This window comes from Panthera pardus, unplaced genomic scaffold (assembly GCF_024362965.1).
Source record: "Panthera pardus isolate Hobbes unplaced genomic scaffold, ASM2436296v1 HiC_scaffold_2, whole genome shotgun sequence".
In the NCBI taxonomy this organism is placed as follows: domain Eukaryota; kingdom Metazoa; phylum Chordata; class Mammalia; order Carnivora; family Felidae; genus Panthera; species Panthera pardus.
Window position 1 is genome coordinate 133636450 of NW_026526765.1, and position 26173 is coordinate 133662622.

General features: G+C 41.5%; 1 long non-coding RNA gene across 1 annotated transcript in view; it reads left to right on the top strand.

The window, feature by feature from the left end:
* The window catches only part of LOC109250929 (uncharacterized), a 268707-nt gene that overhangs the window by 182460 nt on the left and 60074 nt on the right, over positions 1-26173 (top strand). The window contains exons 4-6 of the long non-coding RNA XR_008423902.1: positions 18284-18425; positions 18903-18987; positions 21917-22040. This is a non-coding gene — a long non-coding RNA (uncharacterized LOC109250929). The remainder of the gene's footprint in view (positions 1-18283; positions 18426-18902; positions 18988-21916; positions 22041-26173) is intronic.

Below are 26173 nucleotides of genomic sequence, written 5' to 3' on the forward strand. Positions count from 1 at the left end.
ACCTGAGCCGAAGCTGGAGGCTTAACTGACTGAGCCACCCAGGCTCCCCTGCTCCGTGTTATTTTATTAAGAAAACATGGTAGATGATAATAAATAAAGAAGTCATCCAGTCCTATGAATCATGATGTATTCTTCATACTTCAAACCGGACTAAGCATTTGAATCGCTGTCTCTGTTACAAAGGTATTGGTAATTTATTGTTGCGGAATAGGAAAAGCATTCCTGGGTTTCTTCTCCTCTACTAAACTCTTCTGACGCCAGCTGTGTGAGTTATGTGACACGAATTGGCTAGAGTTAGCACAGTCCCCACAGGTTAAGAGCTCCACGTTACCAGACAGCCCCCACTTCAGATGCTAATCACAAGTAGTGGGTCCCCAGGTTACTCTCAACTACTGTCTGACTCCCCTATATAACCAAGAGCTTCCCGTGACACGATAATGATTTTGAAAGACCAGAAGTTCTGACTTGGTATAAAAGCCTGGCCCTGCTGATTCGAAGCTCAGTAATTCAAGTATGAAACTTAATCCAAACTGCAGTTTTATCATCTGTAAGTGGATCCTAACACTGCAGGTTTGTGGTAAAGATAAAGTGGAATAGGGCATATAAAAGTACTCAGCAAATGACTGGCACTCGATAGACGTAGGTTTGCCTTTTTCTTTTGCATAATTGGGAGAGATCGAGACCCCAAGACAGAGGAGAAATGTTATATGCTCCCAACTTCCTTAAGTTACCTGGCCTGCTCAAAATTATAGGACTAGGAAGAGATGTCTTGTCTGTAAAAGCTATGTCTGGAATAACGAAGGTATATCTATATAAGAAAAAAGTTTCTCTGAACTTCTGGAAAGTTTACAGACAATGCTGTTACAATTAGCAGTTCTCCATGTATTCTACCATTTTCTAATGGTCTTTAAGAGAGGGTGTTTTCTCCCTAAAATGTTTGTCAATACTTCAAGGAATATTCTTTGGGTTCTTTTGTGTTCTCCACTGTTACTAGTAGTTTCCAGCTAATGTCCATTTTTATAAAAAACTGGGGTGTGTAGCCTGACATACAAATGGGTTGTTAGAATGTATTAATTTACACGTGAATCCTACTAACATTAATCCTACTAACATTATACAAATGTGATTGCATTAGTTATACTTTTAATTGCCCCGATTGAAAAGAAAAAAAAAAAAATCCACAAAAACTAAACTATCCATTAAGGTCACAGTGGCCATGGCACTCACAACCCCTGGTATCGTTCTGGGTACTCTCCGCCCTTGCTTGTACAAGAAATCACAGCTTTTTGGAATTGAGTGATTTCCAAGTCTCGAGAGCTACAAAACAGACTTCTAGGCTGGGGGAGAACAGGCACCCTTTCGCTGAATGCTTGACATCTCAACTCAAAAAAGTAACCTAGTAGCCGTTAAACAGCCACTTCTTTCCCATCGCAACATTTTTATCTAAAGATAGTATAACAAGCACAGAGTAAAAGGTACTCAGGATGGGAGAGCCTGACCTACAGAATCAATACTTAATGGTAAGAGCATGAAAGGAACATTGCCAAGACAAAAAAAACCCCAGCAAACCCAAATGTTTTCTAATTAATGGTCTTAAAGTCTAAAAGTAAGTAATTAAATGGGCAGTGGACTATGTGGGAACAGAAACACCAGGGCAGGAAGGGCTCATGGTCACATTGTGGCTGTGGTGATTCCGGACAGTCCCAGGAGGAATCTGCTTCTTCTCAGGTAAAGGACTTTGTCATGTTTTCTTTTGAGGAGACTATGAGCCCCAGTTGTGTCCAGGTAAAAATAATCCACATTTAGTCGCTTTCTGCTTTGATTTCCATTCACCTCCCAATTACGGATGTGCGTTCCAACACTGGGAAAGAGGCATCCAAGATAGGAGATCTGACATCCACCAAGACACTATAATACTCATGAACATTTACACAACTAATCACGTTGCTTTAATATAAGTTGAGGGCGTTAGATATTCAGGGGGGAATCGGCAAATCCATAATTGTACTGAGAGAATTGAATATAAATGTCTTAGAAACTGTTTAAGACGGTAAGGTCATAGAGGATTTGAGGTTTATCATAACAAGACTGGATGTTTCAGCCAAGAAATCGAGAATATACATTACTTTCAGAAACTTATTAGAACTTCACAAAAATTGACATATTTAGACCAGAATAATCTTCAGTAATCAAAAAGCAGAAATTAGACCACATTCTTGTGCTATGAAGCAGTGATTTTATAAAATACCTAGAGGGAAAGCCTATGAAAATTGAAATTAAAAAAATACTTCTCTTGGAGCACCTGGATGGCTCAGTCATTTGAGCTTCTGACTCTTGATTTTGGCTCAGGTCATTATCCCAGGGTTGGGGCCTGCTCAAGATTCTCTCCCTCTCTCTCTCTCTCTCTCTGCCCCTCTCCCTTACTCTCTCTCTCTCTCTCTCTCTCTCGATTTAAAAAAAAAATAAAAACTTTTCTCAATGATGCAAGTTAAAGAAAGAAGCTAAAACTGAAGAGGATATTTTCCTCAAAATAAACTGTGATGTTTTAGTCGGAAAGCAGAAAAATAGACCAAAAGAGCAAAGCCCAGAAGCATGCACATGGGTTTTTGAGCCGCTGGGGGAAGAATGCGAAACTCCAAATGGCTACCCATTTGGAAAAGGAAAGAAAGCTGTAGTTCCTTCTGACACTGTGTGCAAAAATTAAGTTTGTCTGGATCACAAAGCTATTTTTTAAACCACAATAACATTAAAAGGAAATTTAGGAGACATTTGTTGTAATATTATAAAGAAGGTGGCCTTCTTTAGAAAGCTACATATTTTCAAAGTCATGAAGAAAAAGATTTGCTTATATAAAAATGTAAAAGAACACTTTTATAAGTATGAAAAACAACAGTCTGGGAGAAACTATGATTTCCAGTATACAACAGACAATGGGAACATATTCAGGATATTTAGAGTACCTATGAATAAATAATTACTTGTGGTGAGAGACTGCATATACAGACAGAAAGGTTAGACCCTAAATAAAAATAGAACTCTGTAGCAAACAGCCCAGGAAGTCGCTTACCCTGGTAGCACTTGGTGCAAAACAGCCAAAACTTGATTATTTATTAACTGACAGCTCTCTCGTGTTTAAAATTTTTTTTTAATGTTTATTCATTTTTGAGAGACAGAGACAGAGCAGGAGAGGGGCAGAGAGAGAAGGAGACAGAATCTGAAGCAGGTCCCAGGCTCTGAGCTGTCAGCACAGAGCCCAAAGTGGGGCTCAAACCCATGAACTGAGAGATCATGACGTGAGCCCAACTCGGATGCTTAACCGACTGAGCCACCTAGGTGCCCTTAAGCTTCCCTAGTTTTAACCCTGCTCACACCCTTGGACCAATAGGAAAAAGCCAAATAGGTACCCCCCAAGCAATCATCTAAGATGCCCTACTTCTGATTAGCCCACCTGCAGCTTCCCCATGCCAACAACCTCCAATCAGGACTTATCCTATGCCTACCCTCTTCCCCTGCAAGGATTTCCCTCTTCTTTGCCTGCCTTTGGGTCTCCGCTGAACGCAAGTGATGGTGGCTGGCTCCCTTGCTGTAGCAAATTCTGAATACATAGTCTCTGCTTGTTCTCATTTGGGGCGGGGGAGGGTCTTCATTTATTTCCACAATGGGAACTCACCCTATTCATTAACTTTCTACCTATATGAATTTAGAGAAAAAAACGTTATAAAGGCATATTCTTGATTACACATTGATTGAGGATGGGGGGAGGTGGTCTCAGAGATCAAGGGGTTTTCACTTTTTTCTTACACATATCTGTATGATTTCAAGAAGGCCCAGTCCTGAGTTTGGGTGGCTCAGGTGGCTAAGCCTGTGACTCTTGATTTCACCTTAGGTCATGATCTCAAGGTTCGTGAGATCAAACCCCACACTGGGCTCCACGCTGAGCAAGGAGCCTGCAAGAGATTCTCTTTCTCCCTCTCTCTCTCTGCCTCTCCCCAACTCATGCACTTGCTCACTCACTCTCTCTAAAAAATTAATTAATTAATTAATTAATTAAAAAATAAAGAAGTTCCAGACCTTTCTGTTGTGTTCTGGTGATAGCAAAGCTATGGTTCTATTGTCCCTCCAGTGGATCCTGTCAGGAGTAGAATAAAAGTAAACTTGACCCAAAACTACAGTTTAGGTCAAGTGGCAAGGTCCCAGAGCTTATCTCTCTCTGTGGCCCAGGGGCACAGCAAGTCCACAGGACAGCATTTAAAGGGCTCAGCACACGCACTTTGCCATTTCACAACTCTCTAAAGCAAGCAATGAATTCTGATAGTCAGTGGCTCAGTGGGTTAAGCGACTGACTTCAGCTCCGGTCATGATCTCACAGTTCGTGGGTTCAAGCCCCGCATCAGGCTCTCTGTTGCCAGCTCAGAGCCTGGAGCCTGCTTTGGATTCTGTGTCTCCCTCTCTCTCTCTGCCCCTCCCCCACTCATGCTCTGTCTCTCTCTGTCTCTCAAAACTGAATAAACTTAAAAACAAACAAACAAAAACAACCAACGCAGGAAGGGCTGATCACAATAGAGCCAGGGAGACCTGTATTTAACCTGTTTGACGTTTTTGTTGGGGTGGGTGAGGTTGGGTTTGAGATGTTTTCAGAATTTGCCAGAAAGGGAGCAGCCAGAATCAAATGAACTAAAAACATCTGGACACTAGAGTCCTGAATGACTTTCCCCCAAAATACAGTGACAAAGGACAGGAAGCAGAGTCAGGCCCACAGGAGAGAGGGACATCCTGTCTGGGAAGCCTGACGCTTCCGAAACCATTTCATTTGAGGAACACAGCTCCTAAAGGGCACACTGAGCACAGGGCCAGTGAGGTGGTTTCGTTAGCAGAGTCTTCAAGTCATTGGTATCCGCTAGCGTTTCCAGAGGTCTCCAGCAGCTGAGGCTACTTTTGTTTACCGACAAAAAAAGAAATGCCAAAACAGGGATGCGGTGTTGTGTCCGCATTTGAAATATTCAGTCCTGGCCGTGTACCTTTGTGACTACCTGAATAACTCAAGGCGGAGCTAACGTTTGTGAGCGAAACCTAGGCACCACACAGAAGAGAGAACCAAAGGTTGGTTCTTAAAGATGAAGGTCCATCCAACGAAGATGGGCAGTACGTGTGATCAGAAGTTATTTCTTTCCCACATTTTGCTCTAAGTAGGGTGTATTTTCTTACTTTTAAGGATGAATTAACCTTCATTGACTGATCAACACTGACATTTTGGTCTGATTTGTGTTTATTTCCTTTTACAGTGTCTATACATTCTTCTGTCCATTACCCACCACGATATCAGCTGATAGGCTGCCATTATCCAAATACCGTCCCTGCCCCAGTGTCACTTTCCTAAGCAACCCAAGGCAATTGGAATATTCTGTCTTACTAGCCCTCCAAACTTAGACTTTAAAAAAAATTATTCAAGGGGCACCTGGGTGGCTCAGTCGGTTAAGGGGCCGACTTCGGCTCAGGTCATGATCTCGCGGTCCGTGAGTTCGAGCCCCACGTCAGGCTCTGTGCTCACAGCTCAGAGGCTGGAGCCTGCTTCAGATTCTGTGCCTCTCTCTCTCTCTCTCTCTGCCCCTTCCCCCTCTTGTTATCTCTCTCTCTCAAAAATAATAAATAAATGGTATTTTTTTAAAAAATATTTAAATATCAGCTAAAATCGAAGTCGTCTCAGCCTCTATTCCAGCCTAATGTCTTGAAGCAGATTTTTCTCCATTCAGATCATTTATTCTGAGAAGCAAAAATGTTAGAGAACATATTCTAATTCCAAAAACATTATCACAGATGTCAGTGACAAAGTTACTAGGAAATAACTATAAATTCTTGGAAGGCAAACTTGAAGCAATTTGTCTCCTGTAGAATCTCGATGAGTTGCAGTTTGTAATTTATGAAGATGTTTTCCAGCACCAGGACATTGTAGTTTAGTGAATAATAACCCAGTAGCAAAAAATATTGAAAAACAGATTACAAAATAGTGCAGAAAAGTACTTTTAGGAACTTTACAAGTAAAGGTGACTTGGAGACGTTATGGAAACATTCCATGAGGCCCAGACAGATTGGTTCTTCTCTTCTTAATGTACTTCCAAAAATACAAATGTTTAACAAATCAATTACAACAATTTAGAAGTCTAGGCTCCTGATTTCTATATATAACTAAAGACTACAGCTGAAAGGCAAAGTTTCCTTGGGGTTACTTCTAACTGAAAGTGTATGGATGGAGTTTAGGATATTTTTTTTGTTGTTTGTTTGTTTGTTTGTTTGTTGTTTACCTAAAAGATGTTTCTGACTTCCATTAATCCACATTAGTTAGTAGTCAAAGAACAACTTCTCTGAGATAAACATTAGCACCAATTGTAAAATATGTTCCTCCTTCTTTCCCCCAGACAAGACCCAAATTTACTTCTGTGATAATTCTATGTCAGAGGCTTTTCCAGATCTTGTGTTTCCTGGAGAGGACAAGGCCTTCTCCCTGAGAGCAGATCTGAGGACTGTGGGATCATATTACTTATCAATTGTGTTTATATCATCCACCTAAATATTCTCCAAATAGAGGAGAAATGTTAACTCCTGAGCATCAAAGTAATCATTTTAAGTCTTTTATGAAACAATAAGTTCCTTTAGACCATAAATCCCTATTTCCTCTCAAACACGTAACAAGTTGATATCATGGAAAGAGGAGTGTTATACCCCCAAATTTCATTCGTTGAAAGTCTAACCCCTGATAGCTCAGAATGTGGCTGTATCTGGAAATGAGGTCTTTAAAGAGGCGATTATGTTCGAGGTCCCTGGGTGGCTCAGTCAGTTAAGTGTCCAACTCTTGGTTTCAGTTCAGGTACGATCTCATGATTCGTCACTTTGAGCCACACATCGGGCTCTGTACTGACAGCACAGAGCCAGCATGGGATTCTCTCTCTCCCTCTCTCTCTGCCCCTCCCCACTCTCTCTTGCACACACCCATGTGCACATGCACTCTCAATCTCACTCTCAATCTCTCTCTCAAAATTAATAAATAAACATTTTTAAAAACAAAAATAAAGAGGTGATTAGGTTAATCTGAGGCTATCAGCATGGGCCCTAATCCGATACAACCAACGTCTTTATAAGAAGATATTAGCACAAGGACATGCTATCCAGGAAAGTCTGTGTGAACACATAGGAGAAGACAGCCACTTGCAAACCAAAGAGAGAGGCTTCGGAAGAAAACACCCTCGCTGACATCTTGATCTCAAACTTCCAACCTCTAGAATTAGAAGAAAATGAATTTCTGCTGTTTAAGCCACCCAGTCAGTGGTACTTTGTTACAGCAGCCCTGGGTGACTAATACAGAGGCCAAGCCCGAGATTCATGGCCCACAGGTGCGCTTTCCTTGGGGAGTGACTTAAACCCTCAAGATATCAGGATATGTATCCCCAACGTGGACACAGTGCTTTCATCAAACCTCCTAACAGTTTTATGGTTTTAAATTCTGTCTCTACGTGGCTAAGTCTTCATGTCTATGTCCTGCCTTTTCCCTAATTCTATACCTGCTGCCATCTGCCTTCTCACATCTCCACCAGTGAGTCTAATGGGCATCTCAGATTTCAAATCGCCAAAGCAGAACTCCTGGTATTCTCCACAAAAACAGAATTCTCCATAGTGGAAATTCTAACATTCTGCTCAAAATCTTAAGAGTCAAAATCTTAAGAGTCATGCCTCACTCCTCGTTTTCTGAAGCCCCACATAAAATTCATCACCAAACCCTATCATCTCTACCTTCAAAACACATCCAGGTTCATGAATTGAGAGAAAGATCAATGGAATTGACTAGAAAGTCCAGGAATTGATCTACTTTCAAACAAAAACACCAAGAACAAAATCAAAAGACAAGTGTCAAACTGCTAGATAATGTTTGCAACATAGATCTCAGAAAAAAAAAAGGCTATCATCTCTAATATACAACAAATGTTTTAAATGTTGATTTATTTTTAGAGAGAGAGGCAGGGATAGGGGCAGAGAGAGAGGGAGAGACAGAATTCCAAGCAGGCTCCATGCTGTCACCATAGAGCCTGACGTGGGGCTCGAACTCATGAACCATGAGATCGTAACATGAGCAGAAATCAAGAGCTGGACGCTTATTGACTGAGCCACCAAGGCCCCCCTACGGTAAGTTTTTTTAATTGACAGAAAATATTCTATAGAAAAATCAGCAAGAGATATGAACAGATGATTCACAAAGTGGATCTAAAAATGTCTGTTAAAACCATATGAAAAGATGTTCCATTTAGCAATAAGTGGAGTACAAATTAAAACTACACTGAGATACTATTTCTCATTCAACAGACTGGCAAAAATTCAAGAGCTTGACGATACAGTCTCTTGGTAAGGCCTTGGGGAAACAGGCACTCTCATACATTGCTCCTGGGAACGTAAAATGATATCACCCCAATGGAGGACAAGTAACAAAATTACAAATGGATTTGCTGTTGACCCAGCAGGTCTCACTTCTGGGGATGTATCCTGAAGATACACATTCATCGATACAAAATATGCACAGAGTTACTCGTTTTCAGCATTACTTATAATTGTAAAACCCTGGTAACTTCCTAAATGTTCAAGTAGGAAATTAATCAGATAAACTATTGTGCTACACCCGGTGGGAGTCTATTCAACTGTGATTTCCAGGAGATATTAGCAAGTGGAAAAAAAGCAAAGTACAAAAGACCATATTTAAAATGCCAAAATTTTCATAACAAAGAAGAGAAAATAAGAAAATATGCACCTGTTTTCTTATCCTTACCCCCCCCCCCCAAAAAAATCAAACAAACAAAACACACAGGAATAATAAAAACCCAGAAAATAATGAAGCTGGTGGTCCGTAAGGCAGGGATGGTAAAGGGAGACAGGAGGGGGCGACATTTCTCGGAGTATATCAGTTTGCATGGTTTTGGGTTTCGAAAGCATCTCAATATCCTACCTAGTTGAAAATGGAATTGAATCAATATGAACAGAAAAATAAAATTGACACTGGAAGCAAATGGAAACAAATGAATCTAACTGTAGGGCAAATGAATACACAGCAGGAAGGAAGGAAGGATGAAGGGAGGGAGGAGGAAGAGAAGGAGGTTAAGGCCTTATCTCTGTGGCCTCATCACATACTACTCACTCACTCAGCTCCAGATACTTGGACCGTCCTGCTGTTCCTTAAACATGCCAAGCAGCTCCCACATGTGGGTTTACACGCGTTTACCTTTCTTCTCATTTACTTTAGGATTCTGGTCACAGGTCACCCTAATTGAGCGATCTTGCCTGCCTACCACATTCTTCTTCCTCTTTCGATATACTGTTGTTTTCTCTAGCACTTTCTGAAAGATACTTATATACCTATGTAAGATATAGGTGGTGTGTGTGTGTGTGTGAGTGTGCGTGGGTGTGTGTGTGTGTGTGTGTGTGTATAAAAACCGGGCACATAGGTAGTGCTCAATGACTATTTGGCGAAAGAATGGATGGTATTGTTGGGCCACGTGAATGAGCGCAGATCTGAAGGCCCAGACGCTGAACAAATGTTCTCATTCTTCACACACCATTCTTTGCTTTGGGGATTTCCATTTTAAAGCCTAGAACCTAAAAACCAGTCAAGAAATTCAGCTAAAATAGCAGGAGGAGATGTGTTCTGCCTCTAGCTCTTTGTGACTAATCAACTCAGCTTCAAGGGCCCCGAGGAGCTATTTTTCTCTCTACTATAGCAATTCCATTTAAAATGGTAATCCCAGGTCTCATTTTGTATTTTCTCCCGTACAAGGATGTGAAGGTCACCCATTTAGAAAACTCTTCAGTTGATGTGAAATGCATTTAGAAGCAGCAACTAAGGCAATATAAAAGTGAAGATGAATTGAAGTTATTTATATTCAGTAAAAATGTGCCCGAGGAGTAAGGTAAGAAAAATCTGGTCTCTCCGGCAGAAATGCCTTATACATGGTTACAAAATACCCATGGGCCACCAACCACCAAACTACAGTTACAAACCTCACTTCTTTCCAGAAGCAGCTGGGGCAGGCAGCAGGCAGGATAATGAGGATGTGCCTGGGGCACTTCCAAATCAGAGGCATCAAAGAGGTTGAGAAAAACCTTGAAATGATTATAGATATTGATGGCACTGAAGTACTCACCTTTGGAAAAATAAGAAGTCAACTGGTTTGTTATGCTTATTTCCCAGTTTAGTCTTATTTTCCATTTGAATTCTAGAATAAAAAAGCATCTTAATCTTTTCTGGGCTTCAGGTTCTCAAGATGGTCATTCCACGCTTTTCTAGACACCCATTCAGGTCTCCTGCAAAAGTAAACTCCATCTTTCATTGGTCTAAACCTTACCTTTCCCAGTCGTGTCTTCTCCTCTGACCCAATAGAGTGCTGACAATCTTGGTATTTTTCCAGAATAAAAATACTCAGACCTTGTAACTTCTTTTGGGGAGGGAGACAGGGGTTGCTGGTCACAAAGAAAAAACATAGTAACATTTGATTCCCTTAGATACATGCATTTACCTCGGTAGGACATTCTGGATGGAATCCTCATGCTAAAAATGGAACCACAGGTGTTTATAAGCAGTACAACAGATTCCAGAGGAAACCATATCAACAATGTGGGCGGGGCAAAACCACCGCTGCAGTTTTAAAAAAAATAATTATCTTTATGATAGTCTGGGTCACTCAATATCATTCTTTCAGAAGTCATTATAAATCAAACAAAAATAAGTTTAACAAAAACATTTCAACCATAATCTTCTTGATTCAAGGATTTAACTTTTAATCTTTTTATAATACAATGTTTCCAATAATTCATTTCACTTGCTCAGGATCATGTGTTTTTGTTTTGTTTTGTTTTGTTTTGTTTTGTTGTTTCTAACTCGAAATAGGTTTTTGTATCATTTCATAACACAGTGGTTTTCATACTGCTGGTCATGAAATCCATTTAGTGGGTCATAACAAGTAGTTTCTTAAAGAAACAGAATAAAATAGAAATATCACAGTACAGCTACAAGAAGGGAAATTAGTTTTCATTAAATTTTGTTTCAAAACTATGTAAATGTGTATGTATACTATGTATATCTTTGGATACACTGTAAAATGTACCTCTTACTGTGGATTGCAACAACAAAAAAAGTGTTTTGTTTTGTTATGGAAGGCATGAATTTAATATTTGCACTTAAAAAATTTTTTTTTAATATTTATTTATTTTTGAGAGTCAGAGACAGAGCGCGAGCAGGGGAGGGGCAGAGAGAGAGGGAGACACAGAATCCGAAGCAGGTTCCAGGCTCTGAGCCGTCAGCACAGAGCCCGACATGGGGCTCGAACTCACAGACTGCGAGATCATGACCTGAGCCAAAATCGGAGGCTCAACCAATGAAGCCACCCAGGAGCCCCTGATATTTGCACTTTCATAAGCAATTAGCAAATACCCATGATAACAAGTAAAATCTAATTCTTAGGTGCCCCTGGGTGGCTCAGTCAGTTAAGTGTCCAACTTCAGCTCAGATCATGATCTCGTGGTTCATGAGGTCAAGCCCTGCATAGGGTTCTGTGCTGACAGCTCAGAGTCTGGAGCCTGCTTCGGATTCTGTGTCTCCCTCTCTCTCTGCCCCTCCCCTGCTCATGCTCTCTGTCTCTCTCTCTCTTTCAAAATTAAGTAAATATTTTTTAAAAATCCAATTCTTAGATTAACTAAAAATGAAATAAGACTGTCTGTGTGAACTAATTTATAGACAGACATTTAAAAATATTGATGTTTTTCAAGAAAAATGGGTACTTTACTACAAGGAAAACACATTCCTGACTTCTTGAAAATCATATCCCTGAGTCACTTTATAAGCTGAAGTTTAAAAAAAAAAATCTTACTTACCTTAAATAAACTTTCAGATTAGTATTTATGATAACTGGCTTGGTTGGCATTTTGATGACTAATTTGAATTTTTTTTTTTATTAAATCGAAATGCAGACAGATTTATTGAGATTTAAAAATCCTAACAGAGGCCTTTCCAGGGCTTATTTCCTTACAACAAAAACTGTGATAACACTCAGTGGGGAGAAAGACATCTTTGGCAACTTGATGAGTGATATCAAAGATGGGCACTTAATAGAAGCTCTTCTGGTCTTTACCCTTACTCTAGAACCTTCGGCAGCTCCCCGTGTTATGATTCCACAGAGAATCCGGCTGGGGAAGGAGAGTACTTCCAATGCCCTATGGAAGTCCATATCAGCAGAATGAAACTCCAGCATAGGGGCTGCTCTGGAACTGAATGAAAAACCTAGAAGTTACACCCATAGATTTACCTTTGGGAGACTGCGGGGCAGTGATGGCTGAAGGTGTTTCTTGACACCCCCCACCCCCGCGCTTCTGAAATAACCTTGAGTGTATGGGGTCATCTCCTGTGCCAGTCTGGGGTATAGTTCTCTGTGACGATTCAGCCTATTTTGCCCTTTGTGGACCACTCTAACCTTCATTGCTGTTTGCCAGAATCTTGGGAATTCTTTTGTCCCCATCTTGCTTCAAGGAACCCTTTCATTGAATGCCCCCCCCTTTTCTGAATACAAAATCAACATCAAATGTGGTACCTGAGTGAAACCTGAACAGATGACTGAAGTACCTGCATCTTGATTTAATGCTTTTGGAAAAAATCTTGGTGTAAAAATTAATCTAGCCCATCAATAAGAATATTTGAAACTCATTGGCCAGCCTCTAGAAGTCCTGACAGGTCATTTTCAAAATGGCACAGACTATAAATGGGAAAGGGAAAATGGAAAATGTTTTTGCTGGGAAGGAATCCAAAAAAGTAAAGCACTCCTAAAATTTATTTCACAGCATCTAGATATTCCTGCCCTCATTCTCTTTTACAAACAGCGGTATAGGTTTAAGAGCGAAGCTCCTAAGCTCAGATTCTATAAATAAACCTTCAGCAGAGAGACCCCCCTGTGAGACAAGATGGTGTAAATATTAAAATTATAACAGTGGCTGCAGCTTAAACTTCTTCTCCTCAGTTATGAGAAGAGTGCCTGATAACTCTAAGGCATCCTGCTGCCCTCGTGTTCAAAAGTAAGCCCAGAGAGAAAAGAAAAGACAGTATTTGTTTATTGTGGAGTACAGAATGGGATACATAATGGCCCCTCAAAGGTGTCTGCGTTCTAACCTCCAGAACCTGGGAACATATAACCTTACGTAGCAAAATAGACTTAGCCGATGTGATTACGTTAAGGACCTTGATATGGGCAGGTTATCCTTACTACCCCGTTGTGCCCAGAAATCACAAGGGTCCTCACCAAAGAGGCACCAGAGGAGTCAAAGTCAGAGAGAGAAGCTGTAAGCAAGAGTCAGAGAGAAAATAAGATGTTCTGCCTCTTGCTGTGAAGGTGGAGGAAGGAGCCGTGAGCAAGGAAAGCAGGCAGCAGAGAAGGAGCTGAAAAAGGCAAGGAAAGGGATTCTCCCCTTCAAGCTTCCAGCAGGAAACAGCCTGATCAAAACCTTGAGGCTGGCCCAATGACAATGTTCTGACTTCCTGAAGAGTAGAGAATAACCCTGTGTTGTTTTAGTCACTAGGTTTGTGGTAATTGATCACAGCAGCAATAAAAAACTAATATGTTTACCAAGCTCCTAAAAGAATGAATGAAAATAAAGAGAGGAAACTGCTTCTATCACTTTTACTTTGGGTGAATATATTTGATTCTTAGAACAGTTACAGGGTTCCCACCCCGATCCCCACTTTTCCAAACCAAAAAGGCCTTAGCCTGGGCCGTTTTTGCCAGTTGCTACTCACTTAAGAGCAGAAAATGGAGGATGAAAAATGCCCTTACTCACCCAAATAATCTGAAAAAATCCCATGATGGAAAAATGTTTTGACATAACATCTCAGGCAAAGTAGATGATTTCAGAGAAGTAAAAATTTTAGAGAGGTAAGAATACATTCCAAACTGGATAAGTACAGGAACTGTACTTACCAGAACATATATAAACTGAAGTTTTATATGGAAGTCAGGCTTCCTTGAGTAGTGTCCTAATTTTCAGAATTCCTCCGACTTATCTTTGCTTACCTTGGTCTGCATAGAAGTTTCTAAAACAAGAAGGAAGAGACTCATTGAGCTTTTCTTCCTTATACATACATTATATTGCTAGGGTTTTTTTTCCCCATACTTAATACATATTTTGCTGTTTACTTTGGAATGAATCAGGTAATTCAGCTGAAATACAAATCAACCACATTTCCACAAGTAAGGTGATTTCGCCATTTTAAATCAAAACCTGTCAAATATTTTCTCCATCATTAAAACTTCGAGAACAATTTTGTGCTGTCAGGAACATATACTCTCCAAACTCTTTTTCTCCCTTCTTATGTTAGAATTTATCCCTAAATGAAGGACTCTTCCTTAGTATCTTACTCACTTATATTAGTGATGGTTCAAACTAGGTTGGGTAAAATATAAATGCACATGGTTTCGATCATCTATTAATGTTAGGCTTTCGTATCACACACACACACACACACACACACACACACAAGTTTAAGGAGAAAAGGACATTAAGAGAATGTCAGACTCTCTAGTTTGAAGCAGCTATCTCTTCAGTTTCCATGAAAGTGCTAACAAAACATAAAGAGAAATCATGAAAAGTCAAATTTGCCTAAGATTTGAGATATGAAAGTCCAAATGGTAGAATTCAAGAGTTTGCAGGAAAACCTAGGTCAGTGTTTCATCCTATCCGTGTTGTAAGTTTCTCTCCCTTTATTTTATTTTATTTTTTTACCAGGGACAGTTGGCCCCAGTGTAAAATACAGCCTGAGGTACAGAAAGTTCACACAAGAAAGTATTCACCCTAAAAACTTGCAAATAAAAAAGGGCCATGCAGCAAGCTGGCAGCAAAATGAGAAACAACCTCTCAGAGAAAGGTCAGGAGATGATGTGGAGTGAAAAATCTCCAGGGAACTGTCACTTTCTGAAAATGAAAATGACAAAAGTGACAAATTTCAGAGTGTCTGAGGAGAGCAAAGGACAGAGGTTGAAAAACAGAGAACAGAACCACCTGCCATCTTCTTTTGAGAGACCATTCAAGGTCATTTCCTCAGAATCCCTTAGGAGTTCACCGGTAAAGAAAGAAAAAGGGGAAACCCTTACCCTGATCATTGTTAATAGGGAAGAGGTGCCTCCCTGACCATGGTGAATCTAAGAAGACAGATCTGGGTTCCCTGAGCTGGCATCTATGGCCCCAGCCTTATTACCCAAGCTCATTGAGGCCTTTTTTTTTTTTAATATTAAAAATAAAAATGGGGGCGGCTGGATGGCTCGGTGAGTTAAGCATCCAACTCTCAATTTCATTTCTGGTCATGTCATGATCTTACAGTTTGTGAGTTCAAGCCCCATATTGGGGTCTGTGTTGATAGCTTGTAGCCTCCTTGGAATTCTCTCTCCCCCTCTCTCTTTCTGCCCCTCCTCCCTCTCTAATAAATAAACTTAAAAAAGTAAAAATAAAAATGTATGTATGTGTCATACCAATCTTCTTCATAGTGATCTCCTGAGCAATAATGACCAAGCTTAAATCTATACCTTCAGCACGCGCGCACACACACACACACACACACACACACATGCAGGCACGCAGGCATGCACACACAAACTCACAGTAAAGAGTTCTTAAGTCACTCCCCAGATGGCGACAACTAGCCCTGTCTAGCAGGGAACCATTTGTCTCCTCTTTCTTTCCCACCCTGTAATCTCTTTCCATGTCCCCCTTCCCCTCAGGGAGCTTTAAAGGTATTGTGGGAAGCACCCAAAACATTTTACTTGCCCTGCTGATGATATTCAGCAATTTAAAAGGTTCCCAAGCCTTACCCTTTGTTGTGTTTTTAAGCATTTTGAGTAACAATGCAGCAACTCTAGTCAGAGAGCCCCTGACTTGGGGCCAAATGGAAGCTGAACGGAGAACAGCCCTGAAGGTTTTCAAATAAATATGCAAGCCCATCTTCCAACCAGTCACTCCAGCCTCAAAGAGATAAAGACTTGAAAAAGCCTCTCTTTAGAAAATAAAATATGTAATTATTTGTCCAACCACGAACATTCTTTGCTTTTCATTTCATTATCTCCAAATTCGGGATGTAGATTAAAATATACAGATATCCATCATTTAACTACTTTAAGGTAAGTTTATATCTTTGGGGTTTTAATCATTTCTTTTAAAAGTTATTTTTAACGATGTTCATTTTTGGAGAAAGCACTAAAATACAATGTCATTCTGCAACAGCGGTTTTGCATCAAATGCTTTTTACTTTAAGTTGTGAAAACAACATCGATTATACTGCCAAATGCTGCTTAAAAAAATGCTCTGTACCATAAAAGGATTTGGAGCCTTGTTTATTATCATCTAAATTGTACATTGTACACTTGGCGGGCAACATATTGTATGCTAAAAAGCCTTTCCTATCTAAAACAATAGATGTTATAGTAAGACAGTTCACAAGTTTTTGGAAAAGCATGATTTGGTGGATTCCTAATCTAAAACAAATCTTTTTGTTCCCCGGAGACAAATGCTGATTGTGTGCCTGCCTCAATTGTTTCACCCCTTTGGTAATCCTGGTCACTCAGAACAGCATTGAAAGAGACCAGAGACAATGACAGAGATGTTGAAAGTGTCTGAATGCCATCCCCACAGAGCTGCCCTTCTGAGGCACAATGACTGGTTTTTGTGTGCATCACTCGGAGGTACTTCTGTGTTCCTCCTGGGAAATATCAAAGAAATTTCAGAAAGACAAACCTATTATCATTGATCGGAATCCAAGAGTCTGTCCTGGTCAGAGCTAACATAATTTGTCTGATTTCAAAGTTTATGTCACTTTGGAATCTAAATATGAGGTCCCAGTTCCCATGGTGGTGACCATGTTTCTTCAACCAAGTAAGACAAGGGGGAGTCAAAGTATTTCTGTGGTCCTAGTACAGGTTCAAAGTATTGAAAACATGGGTACTGATCTCATGAATTCCTAACATAACCGCAAAAAATGAAGATTGACTGGAGTCTGTGCATTGTGATACGTAAAAATACAGGGTGATAATGGATAAAAACTGATGTAGAATTCACTCAGCTGTCTTTTGTGACACAGGAATAACCTGGTTTAGCCAATGTCTCCTATACTCCTATATACAGTGCTTGATGGAAGATGATAATGCTGGATTTGATATCTGCCAATGTCTAGTTTCTTACAACTGACAGAATATTCTAGGCTGAACTTAACACATTGAGTAGTTAAAAAAAAAAAAAAAGGATTTGAGTTATACCACTATCGTAAAATCCTTTTGCATTGAATTTATTATTGTCAGAAAATATAAGCTTTATAGCTTTTATATTATTCACAAAAATGTCCCCTCCTTACCTGATCTTACAGATCTTATCGCTTCCTATCCAGAGGCAGGAATCTATGTCTCTTTCACTTGAAACTGGGTGGGCCTCTCACCAATCAAATGTGGAAGACGTTATGCCACATGACCTCAGGGGCTAGGTCAGAAAATACAACGCACTGTCTTCCAGTCCCTCTTGGAAGAATCATTCCTGGAACCCCAAGCCTCTATGTCAGTAAGAAGTACCGGGAAGCCATGCTGTGAGGAAGGCCAAATTTGGCCAAAGAGCCCTCACGGTGGGGCCCCGATTCTGCATGCAAAGAGAGTGGTGCCTGGCCAACCCCCACTCTCTGACCACACTCACACAAGAAACCTGAGGCGGAGCCTACTCCCTCCCACCTCTGCCAGTCAAGCCATTTATGAATTCCTGACCCATAGAAACCAGGAGCAATAATAAATTATTTGTGTTGTGTTAAGCTACTATGTTTTGGGATAATAGGTTACACAGTTTTAGATAACAGAAAGAAGACTATCTTCTCCCTTTCTTAAGAGACCTGTTCAATAAGGGGCCTTGCAATAGATCTATATAGCATAGTGATGAGATTCTGCCTCCATTTCTCTGCATCCCATTTAGAACCAAAGAACTCATTCCCCAAGGTGAGAGGAATATTGTATGCTGAGGGCTCATAGCTGTGTCCTCTTCCAGGAATTGTCCTCAGCCAAAGGACAGCCCACATCCAATACTGGTTGGCTCAGGATATGAAGCTCTGGCCTCCTTGCATTAATTCTGGCCACACAGAAGGGTCATCACAGCTCCAGAGTGCCTTGGTGGGTAGGTTAAGATTTTGGTTGCAACTGTATCCATCCAACTTCTTCCCTGGCTCAGTCTTGCTTCCCTCACTACCTTACAGGTATTATGCCTGAACGTCTGCCTCAATAAACTACTACACACGAATCTCCATTTCAAGGACAGTCTCCAGATAACCTGAACCAAGACCGGACTTAGTCAAGGGTTAATTACCATGGAAAAGGAAGGTGAAGTCAGGCTCTAAGGTACTGTAATTCCCTGGTTTTCTCAGTAGACAGCAATAATAATTAAAGATTCACTGATTCTCACAATGACATGAACAAAATTTCTAATCAACTGATTCTTACCTGTACTCTAAAATGGTTTCCCTGCCAGTCTTTAAGGCATCTTGTACTCACACTGATCCTTGCTGGGCATGATCTAATTTGCTTGCCCAAAACCTATTCTGGTTTGGGAAGCTTTCACTCTATGATGTGTCTGTAGAATGTTAAAAATGAAGCCATTAGCAATGAAACACTTGAAACAAGACCACACCCATTCCTAAGTCATGGTCTTTGATACACGGCAGAATTTAGATAGAATTCTGCTATGACTGTTGAAGAAAGAAGACTTTTTACAGAAAAGCTTATGAGATTTGAAGGTGCTTATGAGATTTGTTCCATTTTTCCTGAAAGCAAATATTTCATGTTCTTATTTGTTGTTTCATCTCTTATTTTATCCAGGTGTCTTTTTCCAGAAATGATTCATCATTTCACAAAGACTGTGAAGAGAAAGATGGAATTCAGAGATCATTGCTAGAATCTGATGGTATGGAGACAGCTCAATGATTCAAACCACAGGACTTACTTATTTTTCAAACCAGGTTCTAGTTTCCACTTCAGGCATTTATAACTAATTCATGAAGACAAGCTTCGGGCTTATTTTCTTACTTGTCTATCCTGTGTTTGCAGGTTCTTCCATAGCTTTACATGAGCCTGGCTTCCAGCAGGGACTACTGATTTCTCTAGTTTTTCAAAGTTTTCTTGAAGCCATTATATCACCACTAAAAACAAGTGGCCATTGAATGGGAACACCAATTTTTTGGCTTCCCAACAATCTGCACAGTGTAATACGGAATTGTCTGTCCTACATTACTAACTAGGGAACCAAAATAAGGTGCCATTCTTTTTAATATTCAAATTAAGTTTCCCTAACCACCCAATCCACCTGTGGGGGAAAGTATTTCTTCCACTCCTGTGGTCTTTCTTTCCCAAAGAAGTCCCAAGATTCAGAGGCATTTGATGAGTCCAATGGGCCAGTTTTGATGACCAACTCTTCCAGGAGAGAAAATAGAACACCCTCCTTGTTCAGAGTCTTAGTCTGATCAAGCTGTTGTAAGAAAAATACCATAGACTGTATGGCTTAAAACATAAACACTTATTTAGGTGGATGGGTGACTCAGTTGGTTGACTGTCTGACTCTTGATTTTGGCCCAGGGTCATGGGATTGAGCCCCGCATCGGTGTCTGTGCTGAGCATGGAGTCTGCCTGAGATTCTCTTTCTCTCTCCCTGTGCCCCTGCTTGCATGTGCTTTCTCTCTCTCCCTCTTTCTCGTTCTCTCTCAAATACATACATACATACACACATACATACATAGGTACACTTGTTTCTCATAGGCTGAGAATTCCAAGCTCAAGGCCCTGGTAGATTTGGTGTCTGGTGAGGGCTCTCTTCCTGGTTCATAGAAGGCTGTCTTCTTGCTGTGTCCTTACATGGTGGATATATCAAGGGAGCTTTCAGAGGTCTCTATTATAAGGGAATGAATCACTGCTCAAAGGCCCCCACCTCCAACTATTATCACATTGGCAGTTAGGATTTCAAGATATGAATTTTGGGGGAATACAAACATTCATCTACAGCAATCAGTCAAGTAGTTGGCTCTCTTTAGCTGTAGTGATTTTATTGCCACTGTGCCAATGCAGTCTTTGTCTGCTGGAGAAATCATAGCACATCTGCCAATGCTGACCTGATAGGAGTTTCTCCCCATTCATGGAAGAGCAGCATTCGTGTCTCATTTCACTGAGATTGCTCTCAGACCTATAGCTTTATAGAGACACAGTTCCCCACCCCACACACAAACTCTGTCACTATCCCAAGGTCACTCAAGATGGTAAAGCAGCTGGGGCAGAGGTGTCCAACTTCCAATACATGTTCTTCCCAGAATTGCATCCTCCACCCAAACGGCACTTACTACTATGGCTTAATTAGGAAACACTCCTTGGAAAATGAGTGCCCAGTTCTGCTTTACTACACGCATGGTGATAGGCCAGGATCTATCGAATCGGTGGCGCTGATGACAGTCCAGCCTCCGTAAAGACAAGGGAAGGTCAACAAGCACATTAGATCTCTCCATCCTCCTACTCCAGGGCCCACCAACTTCCTGACCTACCAGGATTCATGGCCTGCCATCAACAATATAGACCCACTATCCCAACACACACAGACTTGATTCCCCATAACGCATCAACCAGGAGTAAGTAGCAGGAGTCTTAAAATAACATTATTACACAGTTCTCTGATTCAGCTCCACTAGGTCTGTGGGAACTCGAGTACTTCTCCCCTCAAAATGTAACATGACACCTGTGGGAATTCTCAGGGGTTCCTACACATGTTTGGTGAAACACTTCTTTGAATATTCAGGTTTTGCTTCTCTCAACAATCACAGCACTTTCTGGCTGTTCACCACGAAACTTTCTCTTGTTGTGGCTGATCCAAAGCCCTAGTTCCAAATGCAACCCGTCGTCAGTCAGCAACATCAATGCCTGCAACACCAGCGTGCCACACTGCTTCCCACCTGGCCAGGTCCTAGCATATGACAAAGCCACTGGTGGTTCCCAGCAAAGCCACATCAAAGCTGGTGCTGTGCCCACTGAGGGAGCTACGCTCCATCAACGCCAGCTCTGGAGGCCTCTGTTGCTGGTTCCTCATCCCCAAGAGCTCATTAGCTTTTGCCCTGTCTTACTTCAGTGCTTCTCCCTCGGACACAGGGAGAAGCCACCTAAAAGCTTCCTGATGACGAGGAGGCGGAATGTTCCGGGGCCACCCCTCAGTTATGATATTTTCATTTTGCCCTTGCTTCATCACCAAATATCCTTTTGATTTTCCTTTAGGACCTACACTTTCCCACACAGATGAGTAACGCCGTGTTTGCTGTGTGAAGAGAGAGACCCTCTAAAAGAGAAGATGTCTATTTTATAATAGCCTTCTCCACAGGCCCAGGGATTTAGAGCACTGTAGAGTTCTTTGAGGAAAAAATGTCAACTTTCTTAACTCCATGAGGGGAAAACTGTCAGCTCTATTCCTAAGGAGTCAATTAATTAAAGTTAAGTCTCCTCAAACTCCACCAAATGCCAGCTCCAGATTAAAGGGTGTGCGCATGCATTACGCTTTGACCTCTTGTCACCGGTCGAGTACCTGGCAGATTTGTGGAAAGTAACTTGTGTGCTGATCCAACAGAAATGGGTATTAGCTCACAAGGAAGGAAGATAATGAGTTCAAGGACAATCTCAAGCATTTTAAGTTTGGGACTTTTCGTCTTTTTCCCCAGCCCCCTCTGCTCCTCTTTGCAAAGCTTTCGCCTTTTTGCTTTCCCCACCCATACGTGTATTTCTTGAATCACTCCAGTACCGTCTTCTCATGGGGTTGTGACAGGGTTGAAGGACTACTTTGAAGTCTGTCTGGTTTCAGGTTTGAATAGGTACCTCTCTGAGGCAACCCTACCTCCCCTCTGGATGTTGCAAAGATGCAGGAAGATCCTGACGCAAGGTTCCCAGCTCAGTGCCAGGCTCAGAGGCTTACAGAAGAGGCAGCTGTCATCAACTGTAAGTAAGAGCTAAATTCCCACATTGGGAAAAAGGTGGTTTTGCCATCAGTGGAGCACCAGCCTCGTGGGGGTACTTAATGTGGTCCTTCCAACCCTAACCCTGTGCCATCAGGGTGACACCAGTGGGAAAGTTCAGGATCTGAGATTTCTTCTCTACTTTTCATCTTCCACATACTTCTGTTAAAAGGTAATCTCCAGTCTAAGCAGTTGCCACTCCTTTCTACCATTAGAGATTAGTTTACTAGACTACTTTCCCAAATAAGTAGAGCAAACAGGGCACAGAGCAGGAAAGTTCAAGAATGCTGGGTATTAAGAATTAAAAGAGACACACAGCTAAGTGAAGGAGAAAGAAGCAAATAAATGGAATATCCACAATGTACCACAACAACCCAGTTAAGTAGGTATTAATCCCCCTAGAGTAGGTACTCATTATTTTGGGATTTTTAAGCATGAGAAAACTGAAGTTCAGACAGGTTAATAATTTGAGCCACCACTGACTATGAACTAGAGATTCCAAATCAAGATAGCCCAATCCTTCTGTATGGTACCTCCCTGGAGTCTAACTCATCACTTGAACCACTTTCCCAGGGAAGCCCCAGCTGGTAGAGTCCCCACCCCTCCTTACCCTGGGGGTGGATGGTTGCAGAGATGTCTCTTTGGAGGACTGATTTCTCTGCTTCTTCAGCTGCTGGTTGAGAGTCTAGTTGGAGATGTCTTAAAGCAGATGCCCTGTAATAACCATTAAAGATAACTAGCATACTAATACTATTGTTTATAGAGATTCTGCTGCACCACTCTGCTAAGCAATTTACAGACCCTGTCTCAGAGAGAATGCAATTTAGTCAAATACCATCACTGGTCATTGGCAGTCGACCTTTTCCTTGGAACCCCAAAGCCACACAATCTCAATGTGTGTTCAGGTCATGGAACGAGCTTGTTAACTGATCTAGAAACCAATTTCCTTTTATTTTTCTCTGCCGATTAAACTCCCTCACCTGCTGTCTCCCGATCCTGAAATAAAATTTTAGGGATGTCTCTGGTTTCCAATAATGCTTACATAATAAAAGTTCTCTGGTTACCTTCACACATTATTAAGTCCAGTCCAGCTGAAAATTATAGAGGTCAGTCTGTTCTAGTAGAATAACAAAACTCCATACTCATTCAGAGTTAAAGCCTCTCCTTATCCCTCCATCCGGGTCTGTTCTACCCTGGAATTCTGCCATGAGGAAGGAGAGGGGCAAATGTTGGGCCTCTTCTCTCTTGTCCTCCCATCTCTCCCCCGCCATTTCTGTTTCTAATTGTTCCGTGATTAGGCCCAAGGGTAGAGGAGAGAGAGAAGGTACAGATATAAATTGGTGTCAGTGCCCTTTAGGTAGGGGTCATATCTGAGGTTGGCTTCTTTCTGGTGGGTATGTCAACAGGTTCCTAGGAAAATCTAGCTGGAGCCTTTGGCCATGGTGCCTTTTTCCTGGCCACCTATCACCCCGTTGACCTCTGGGCTTCAGAGGTCTATACCTCCTTAGGGTCCTTTTACTCATCCGGACTATCCTTGTGGGCAGGCTGGCTCTCTCATGTGAGGCCCAGAACTGATCCAGGGAAACCATCACTTCTGCCCTTCCAGCTCCTTCCCTCTCCAGGAGGCACACCCTCCAGTTCCTCTGCCACATCCAGGCTGACCTAGCCAGAGAGTCAAGCCTGGGGACGGGCTGTGCGAGACACAAAGACCAATATTTGCGTGCCCCCTCGAAGCTCCCTTCGCTTGGCTTATGGGGTAAAGCCCTCCCCTTTTCCATAGCAGAACTTGGGATGAGTGAGGAAGGGAGAAGAGAAATACAACAGCACTTTGAACTGCCTGCAAAGAAAATGTCTGAATTCTTGGTCTATTTCACAGAGCGTCTGCCATCTCCTTAACAAATGGGATCTAACATATTTGGCACCTCATCTTTTATTCTGTGGTTGGAGGCTCCACTGGGACAGCACAGACCCATCTTTGGGTCATACAAGACTTCATCTTGTATGGCAGAAGGGGAGGGTTGTATTCTGTGCTCAAAAGATTCTCAAAGAAACCACAAAGACGCGGCTGGGCAAAGCTCCACAATAGAGAAGACATCAGTACATGCAGCTAGGAGTATATACAATTGCAGGACAGACAGAGGGACAAAGAGAGGCATAAATGAGAGAAGATCCATACACCTAAGAAATAATAGGAGATAAAGATTTTCCTACCAACATAGGGGCGCCTGGGTCACTCAGTTGGTTAGGCATCCGACTTGGGCTAAGTCATGATCTCGCGGTTTGTGAGTTCAAGCCCCGCATTGGGTTCTGTGCTAACAGGTCAGAGCCTGGAGTCTGCTTCAGATTCTGTTTCTGCCTCTCTCTCTCTCTCTTCCCCTCCCCTGCTCATACTCTGTCTCTCTCTCTCAAAAGTGAATAAACTTAAAAAAAAATTTTCCCTTCCAATGCAAGAGAGACTCACAGACTTTTTCAAAAGTGAGACCATACCCAGCCATCTTTAACTGTCATAACACTAATACAGGGACCTGGACCGTGCACCTGATATGGTCCTCCTTTGGGTGTGATGAGAATAGTGACTGAAGGAATATTAAGGCTGAGAAGTAATCATTTCAGCCCTCAAATAACACCCAGGAGTTTCTGAAAAGTTTTACAGAAAACTACAACCATATGAAAAGTAAGTTGCCCCAGACCTGGTGTGAGTCTTTTCATCTTATAAATCAGTGTATCCAAGCCTGTGCTTCTAAGTGGCACAAAACATCAACAAAGGAACCAACTACTTTGAAGTCAGAGGTTTTTTCAGGCATCGAGCAGAGTTTAGAGTCAGCTTATTTACTAGCAGTAATCAGCTTTCTACTTTCCAGAGATCTTCTTTGCCTGGAGTTAATCTGTAGATAATCTGGATTAAAGAGTTCCAGCCTATTAATAATATGGACCACCTCCACCTGTTTCTGTGACAGGTACAAGACTATGGAAACATAGTTATTCACTACCTTTTGCCCTCCTCAGCTTTCTTTTCTTTTCTTTTCTTTTTTTAATATGAAATTTATTGTCAAATTCGTTTCCATACAACATCCGGTGCTCACCCCAACAGGTGCCCTCCTTAATGTCCATCATGCACTTTCCCCTCTTCCCCACCCCCCATCAACCCTCAGTTTATTCTCAGTATTTAAGAGTCTCTTATGTTTTGCCTCCTTCCCTCTCTGTAACTTTTCTCTCCCCCCTTCTCCTCCCCGCTGGTCTTCTGTTGAGTTTCTCAGGATCCACATAGGAGTGAAAACATATGGTATCTGTCTTTCTCTGCCTGACTTATTTCACTTAGCATAACACTCTCTAGTTCCATCCACATTGCTACAAATGGCCAGATTTCATTCTTTCTTAGTGCCAAGTAGTATTCCGTTGTATATATAAACCACATCTTCTTTATCCATTTGTCAGTTGATGGACATTTAGGCTCTTTCCATAATTTGGCTATTGTTGAGAGTGCTGCTATAAACATTGGGGTACAAGTGCCCCTATGCATCAGCACTCCTGTATCCATTGGGTAAATTCCTAGCAGTGCTACTGCTGGGTCATAGGGTAGATCTATTTTTAATTTTTTGAGGAACCTCCACAGTGTTTTCCAGAGCAGCTGCACCAGTTTGCATTCCCACCAACAGTGCAAGAGGGTTCCCGTTTCTCCACATCCTCTCCAGCATCTATAGTCTCCTGATTTATTCATTTTAGCCACTCTGACTGGCGTGAGGTGGTATCTCAGTTTGGTTTTGATTTGTTTTTCCCTGATGACCTCCTCAACTTTCTAAGGAAGAATCTTTGAACTGCTCAGCTTTGAACTCTAAGGGCAATAGGTAAAGTGAAGAAAAGTGCTTAGAGACACTTCATATTCACATAAATTCAAAGAGGGAAGGGAAGGGAAGGGGAGGGGAGGGGAGGGGAGGGGAGGGGAGGGGAGGGGAGGGAAGGGAAGGGAAGGAAGGATAAAAAGACAAAGAAAGACAGAAAGAAAGAAAGAAAGAAAGAAAGAAAGAAAGAAAGAAAGAAAGAAAGACACGAGTTCTCTGAAAAGGAAAACTTCCAGAAACATCAGGGAGAGGAGGAAGCAAGCGTAAGTATCTAGAG